We start from the raw sequence: 6,814 nt of genomic DNA on the forward strand, positions 1-6,814 counted from the left end.
ATTTATCAGATTAAGAGACTGAACACCCCAGGGATGGGGCAAGAGGACTCAGCCAGGGTGATCCTGCCAGGTCTGGGGGCACCTCGGGCTCTCATCTGACTCCATATCTCCCCAAGTCGTGCCCGTTTGGATGCCAGCGGACAGAGTGAGTCCAAAAGTTTGATAGAGACTGACTCTTGGGACTTCCCTGGTGGTCCAGTGGTTAAGACTCCAAGCTTCCACTGCAGGGGGCATCATTTGCATCCCTGGTTGGGTAAGGTCTGCATGCCCTGTGGTGTGGCCAAAGACTCTAAAAATAAATTATATTTTAAAAAAAAAAGGACTCTTTACTCGCATTTAGTTAAATCTCACTGAACTGTGATTCAAATTTTCTATTATAGACAAGGAACTGAAGGTCACTTCTCCATAAAAAGCTTGTTTCCTTTTCCGTAGGAGGAGGTTGGGGGGGCAAGGTGGGGGGGCGGTCCCGCCAGTACCCGTTCTCAGAGGTTGTGAGGCTTACATTAAATACTTGTAGGGAATTCCCAGGTGGTCCAGTGGTTAGGACTCCCAGCGCTCACTGTCCAGGGCCTCTGTTCAGTTTCTGGTCAGGGAACCGATTCCACAAGCTGCACAATGGGGCCACACAAAAGTAAACGAATGAATGAATAAATAAATACTATTTGTAAAGCAATTAGAAACTTATGAAATAAGCTGTCTTAGTGTTAAATTGCACGAATATTTTGGTGTGTGATGTGTATGGTAACGTGACCAAGTGTCGGAGTCTGGCTCTGTTAGTTACCAGCTGAGTGACCTTGGGCAAATCGCTGCACCTCTCTGAGCCTCAGTTTCCTTGTCTTGTACAATGGGGATACTAACAGTTCTTAGTTCACTGACAATCAGTGAAACCGCCCAGGCAAGCGCTTGGCTGCTAATTGTTCATTGTTGGCCCATTGATCATTCTCTACAGAAGCTTACGGGAAAACGGAGGACGATTCCATTTCCTGGGTTTATTTGGTTGATCAATGGGTTCCTTTGGTTCAGCGTCGTGGCTTTGGGCGTCCCACCGCCGCTGCGCCTGCGCGCCGACCTCCTGCAGGTCCCGCGGGTCCCGGTAGGTGGCGCTGTGAGCAGAGAGCCGCTTCCCCGGGAGCGGCGAGTCCCCCACGCCTGTCCGCACCTTCTAGAACTCCAGCCCGCACCCAAGGCGTGCCCCACTGACGTGTTCGGGGTGGCTTCCAAGGGCTACGTGAGGAGCCCTATTTGAACACTGTTGGAATAGTCTGAAGCCTCGTAAGCGGGTGCTTTGGGATTCTGACTGAATGTCAGCCGCTGGGTCAAGGGTGTCTCCTAATACTTCCACTACTCGGATGAGGGCGACTGCTCTGCTGCTGCTGGGTCAAAGATATGTCTTATTACTTCCGCTGCTGCTGCAACTGCTAGTAATTTAGCACCGCCTCTGTACCACTGCTGCTGCTGCTGCTTTTTCCCCTCTGCTGCTGCGACTACCACCGCCACCGCGACTATTGGCACTGCTCTTGCTTTACTTCTGCCGCCGCTCTCCCTACTCCTATTAACGCTGCGCTACCACTGCTGCTGCTGGTAGTCCCACCCCCACCATCACCTCACAGTTTAGGGTTCACGTTCGGCTTCCATGACTGTAGCCCATGTAATCCTGGGAAGTCCAGTTCACCACTCGGAGCCTCAGTTTCTGCATCTGTAAAATGGGACAGGAACACTTCTCCCTCGCAGGATTATATAAGGTGATGTGTGTGAAGTGCCTGCCACGGAAAGATGTTCAGTAAATAGCATTTATTGATATTTTTATTTATTATGCCTGCCAGGGGTTCCTGAGGGGCAGCGGGCCCCCTAATGCAGTTAAACCATAGCGTGTTCACTTAGTCCTTGTTTTGAAAGATAACGGCAGGGCACAGAGCGACGCATCAACAGGAACACCCCAGAAAAAGGCAGTGATTCCTTGCTCTGCCCTAATCGGCTGTGTGATCTGGACGAGTGCCTTCTCCCCTCTGGGCCTCAGTTTCCCCCTCTGTAAAGTCAGGAGCTTGGACAGTTCTACGTGCCCTCCTAGCTCTGTCCATCTACAGTGGACTTCACTGCGACAGTCCCTGGTTTGTATTCATAATTCCAGGAAAATCTTTCCATCCACACGCGGGCACGTGGGTTTCTCCTTGTGACATCTAATGGGACCGCGTGTGCAGAGTACTTAGCGCAGCGCCTGGCACCCAGAAGGTGCTTGATAAAGGGCAGCTATGATGATGAACTCTTAATCAGCTCTCCACCTAGCCCCGAGAGGTGTCTGGAAGGCGAGTCGTTCAGCTCCTGTTTGCTGAGCACTTACTGTAAGTGAGCCCCGAGTTAGATAAGCCTGCACCCTCCAAGGGGCTCATGGTCCAGGGCAAAAGATTTAGATGGGGAGGGGTGGGGGACAGGGAAAGCCTTTCTGAGGAGGTAACATTTGAGCTGAGATCTGAAGGGGGAGAAAGAGCAGACCATGAAAAGAAGCTGGCTACAGCTGGTCTTTTCACTGGAAAAGACCCTGATGCTGGGAAAGACTGAGGGTAGGAGGAGAAGCGGGTGACAGAGGGTGAGATGGTTGTATGGCATCACCGACTTGATGGACATGACTTGTGAGCAAACCCCGGGAGACGGTGAGAGACAGGGAAGCCTGGCATGCTGCAGTCCATGGGGTCTAAAAGAGTTTGACACGACTTAGCGACTGAACAACAGCACCTGGTGCAAAGGCCCTGAGGCAGGAGAGAGAGCACTGTGTTCTTAGAACAGAGAGAGACCAAAGTGTCTGGAGCCTGATAATCAAGGACAGTGAGGGAGGAAACCTAGCAATGCCGAGGTCCATGTGACTTTGGTTTTTGTTTCAGAACAAAGGAAATCATAAGCCTCTGTGAGTAGAGGGTGACGAAGCCAGTTCTCAGCTTAAAAAGCTGTTAGCTGGGATCCTTCCTTCGTCCCACCCTCTGCCTCTTCCTGGTTGAGAAGGTTGAGCCTTCATCACCTATGTGCCGGGGGTCCGGGTCCCAGACCTCTGCGAAAGTCCTGGGCCTCGCAGGAAAGTGTTCAGGCCCCTTCACAATTTCAGTCACCACTCCAGGGGCCTCCCAGGATCCCCCATGGCCCCCCCAAGGACCCCATTTGGGAAGGTTGGAATTTTTCAGATCCACTGGCACAAGGTCCCCCGCCCCGCCCCCTCTAGGCCCCAGCTCCAGATGAAGCTAACTTTGAAATGCCCATGGCCAGCTGTGGCCGGGTGACCGCACCCACAGGCCACCAGGCCTGCTGCCCAGCAGACTGGAATCACAGCCAGGGGCTGAGAGCGGAGAGTGGCTGTGTCCATGGCAACGGGTGGCTGAGGGGAAGGGCTTCCTTGCCACCTGGCCTCAGGTTTCTGCCCCAGGGAGAATTCCAGAACAGCCCCATTGACAGTCCCTGGCAGGGCGAGGCCTCCAGTTCTTGGGACAAGGCCAGCTCTTTGTAGGCCCTAGATAGACAGGCCAGCTGATTGTCCCCAGTCTCTGGGTATCCTGTCTCCGCGGCTTCTGGGTGAATGTGGGGGATGTGATCTCACACGGGGCCTGCTCCCCGCTAGGGCCGGCTCCCAGAGGAAGACCATCAGACCCCACACCCTCCCGGCTCTGTGACCTGGGGCAGGTTCCCTCACCTTTCTGAGTGCCTTCCTCTCTTGTAGCTGGAGGGGGATCAGTGAGGATCAAGCCTTATGAAACGGCTGGCACACAGCTGCTGTTGCATAAATGTGTCCCCCCGCCCCGCTGTTTCTCCTCATCACTTGAGCCCGTCCCTAGCACTCAGAGAAAGAGCTAAAAGGCCAATCAAAATTGCTCATCCCCACAACCCCATGCTCTGCAGTCTCACCTTGGTGGATGTGAGCAGGGCTTCCCACGTCAGAGGTGAGGGGACTGAGGTCCAGGGGGCAGTGTGGCTGCTAGAGGGGCTGGAGAGTGGGTGTTTGAATTCAGACAGTCCTGTTTCAAATCCTGACTGCATCACCAGCAGGTTCCTCTGGCAGAGGGCTTTTCACTGTGTGGAGCCTCAGTTTGTCCAAATGCAAAAAGGGCTGGAAAAGACCCACCCCTCTGAGGGTTGTAGGGAGGAGGGGATGAGATGGCCCAGGTGTGCAGGTGCTGGTTTTTGGCTGCACCCCTGAGTCTGAGAACCACTTCAAGCCTCCAGGAACCTAAACACCAACTCTTGGCCTAAACTGAGCTCTGGAGCCGTGAGACCACCAGCTGAGCTGAAGAGGTGCCTAAGGAGAGAGAAGGAGGGGAGAGGCAGAGACAGAGCCACGTGGGGTGTGGGGAGGGGGAGGAAAAATGTTTCTGCTTGGGGGTGTCAGAGGGAGCCACTCTCTGCCAGGGAGGCCTGTTGTCTGCTGGACTCAGTAGTTCTCATGTGTAAAATGGAGACGCTGATGCCAACCTCACCAGATTACTGGAAAGGAAGATATGTAAGGGGGAGTGCTGGGTAAACGTGGGAGTGCTCTGAGGGGGATGCTAGTCTTGGTGAGGACCCCACGGTGCCCCCACAGGACTATTTACTCTGTCTATTTTGCTCTGTCCCGGCGTTGCCCGGCCCTCACGAGCATCATCACGTTTAACCTTTCCAACCGCATGAGGTAGATTACTGTCCCCACGTTACAGATGAAGGAGTGAAGCTCAGAGAAGCAGGGGTACCTGCCCGAAATTACACAGCTTCGAAATACAGTACAGCCCCACCCAGATCCTCCAGATCCTTTTGACTTCAGAGAGCACATTCTTCTTTTTTTTTAATCTCTTGTAACAGATGTATTGAAATACAGTTTGCAAACCATGCAGTGCACTCATTCGATGTGTATTATTCAGTGGTTTTTATATATTCACAGATAGATGCAATTCTTACCATAGCAATTTTAGTACATTCTCATCATCCTAAAAAAAAAACAAACCCATAGCCTTTAACTGTCACCCCTCCAAGCCTCTCCAGCCCCTTGAATCCACTGTCTCAGTGGATTTGTCTCTCCTGGACATTTCATGTAGGGGGACTCTTATGGCCTTTGATGTCTGGCTTTTTTAACTCAGCATGTTTTCAAGGTGTTTTTTTCCACTCAGCATAATGTTCATCCACATTGTAGCATATATCAATTCTTTGTTCTTTTCCGGGTTTTTTTTGCCTAGCTGTATGGCATGTGTGCGTGTGTGCTCAATCACTTTGTGTCCAACTCTTTGCAACCCTGTGGACTGTAGCCTACCAGGGACTCTCCAGGCAAGAATAGTGGAGTGGGTTGCCAAGCCCTCCTCCAGATCTCCTTGACCCAGGGATCGAACCTGCGTCTCCTGCATCTCCTGCATTGCAGGCAGGTTCTTTACCCACTGAGTCACCTGGGAAGCCTGCTGTGTGGCATGCAGGATGCTAATTCCCTGACCAGGGATTGAACCCAGACTCCCTGCTGTGGAAGCTCAGAGTCCTAACCACCGGACCACCAGGGAATTACTTCATTCTTATTGTTGCATAATATTCAACAGTATAGATATACCACATTTCATTTATCTGTTTCAGTTTTGGCCGGTATGAGTGATGTTGTGTGAACATTTGTATACAAGTTTTTGTGTTCATCTGTTTTCATTTCTTTTGGCTGTCTCCCACAGAGTGGAATTGCTGGGTCATATGGTAACTCTATATTTAACTTTTTGAGGCACTGCCAGATTTTTCCACAGTGATTGCACCATTTCGTATTCCCACCAGCCATGTATGAGGGTCCCAGCTTCCCTACTTCTTTGCTAAAACATGTTATGATCTGCCTTTTTGAGACTGTATTCTCATTGGCCCTGCTGTACTACAGGGTCTGCCAGACTTGGGTTCAAATGCTACCAGCTGGAGTCTGTCGGGCACACGGGGTCTCTGCGTCCTTTCGTGGGAAATGACATAGAATGTCAATTCTACAACCAACAGGAACCTACTGTAGAGCACAGGGAACTCTGCTCAATGTTACGTGGCAGCCTGGATGCAAGGGGAGTTTGGGGGAGAATGGATACATGTATGTGTATGTCTGAGCCCCTTCATTGTCCACCTGAAACCATCATAACATTGTCAATCAGCTATACCCCAATACGAAATAAAAAGTTAAAGAAAAAAGGAATCCCTCCTGCCCGGCTGTCAGGAAGTGACCGGCAGAATCGGGGCTATGCTAACTGTACAGTGAGGTACATGCATCTTGTTTTTATAATCCAGGGCAGGTGCAGTCTGTATAAAGTTCCTGAGATGCAACCCACCCGGTTCACGGTCTCTCCCCAACACTGGCACTGATTCTGGCATACAGCAGGCACTTGCTAAGTGCAGACCCTCGGTGCTGCCCAGGAACCTCCCTTAGTGGAAGTGGCCGAGCCCCCTGCCCGCCTGGGGACCCTGAGACCCGTGTGGGACAAGGCGCTGGGCCACCCTGCAGCCTCTACAGGACTCTCCATCTGCTTTAATGGCTTTGAAATCTTTTCCTTCCCTAAGAGGAAAAGTTCTTTCCGTCGAGAATCTCTCGTCCTCTCAAAGCAGAGGCTGGGCAGTTTTGCCAGCGACAGAAACAGTGACCGCCACTGCCGTCAATTCCTAGCAGTGACTCTTGTTCATATTTAGTCAAACCAGTGAGCATTTGCTGGGTGCCCTGAGCACCCTGCTTTCTCTTCCTACTCCCCTTTTTCCTGCCAGGCAGGCCCGCAGGCTTTCAATCAGCCAGTACTTCCCCCAATTTTTCTTTTATTGTGGTAAAACACACGTAACGGAATTTGCTTTCGTAAGCCATTTGTGTGTACAGTTT

The sequence above is a fragment of the Bubalus kerabau genome, chromosome 16 (assembly GCF_029407905.1).
Source record: "Bubalus kerabau isolate K-KA32 ecotype Philippines breed swamp buffalo chromosome 16, PCC_UOA_SB_1v2, whole genome shotgun sequence".
NCBI classification, from domain to species: Eukaryota; Metazoa; Chordata; class Mammalia; order Artiodactyla; family Bovidae; genus Bubalus; species Bubalus kerabau.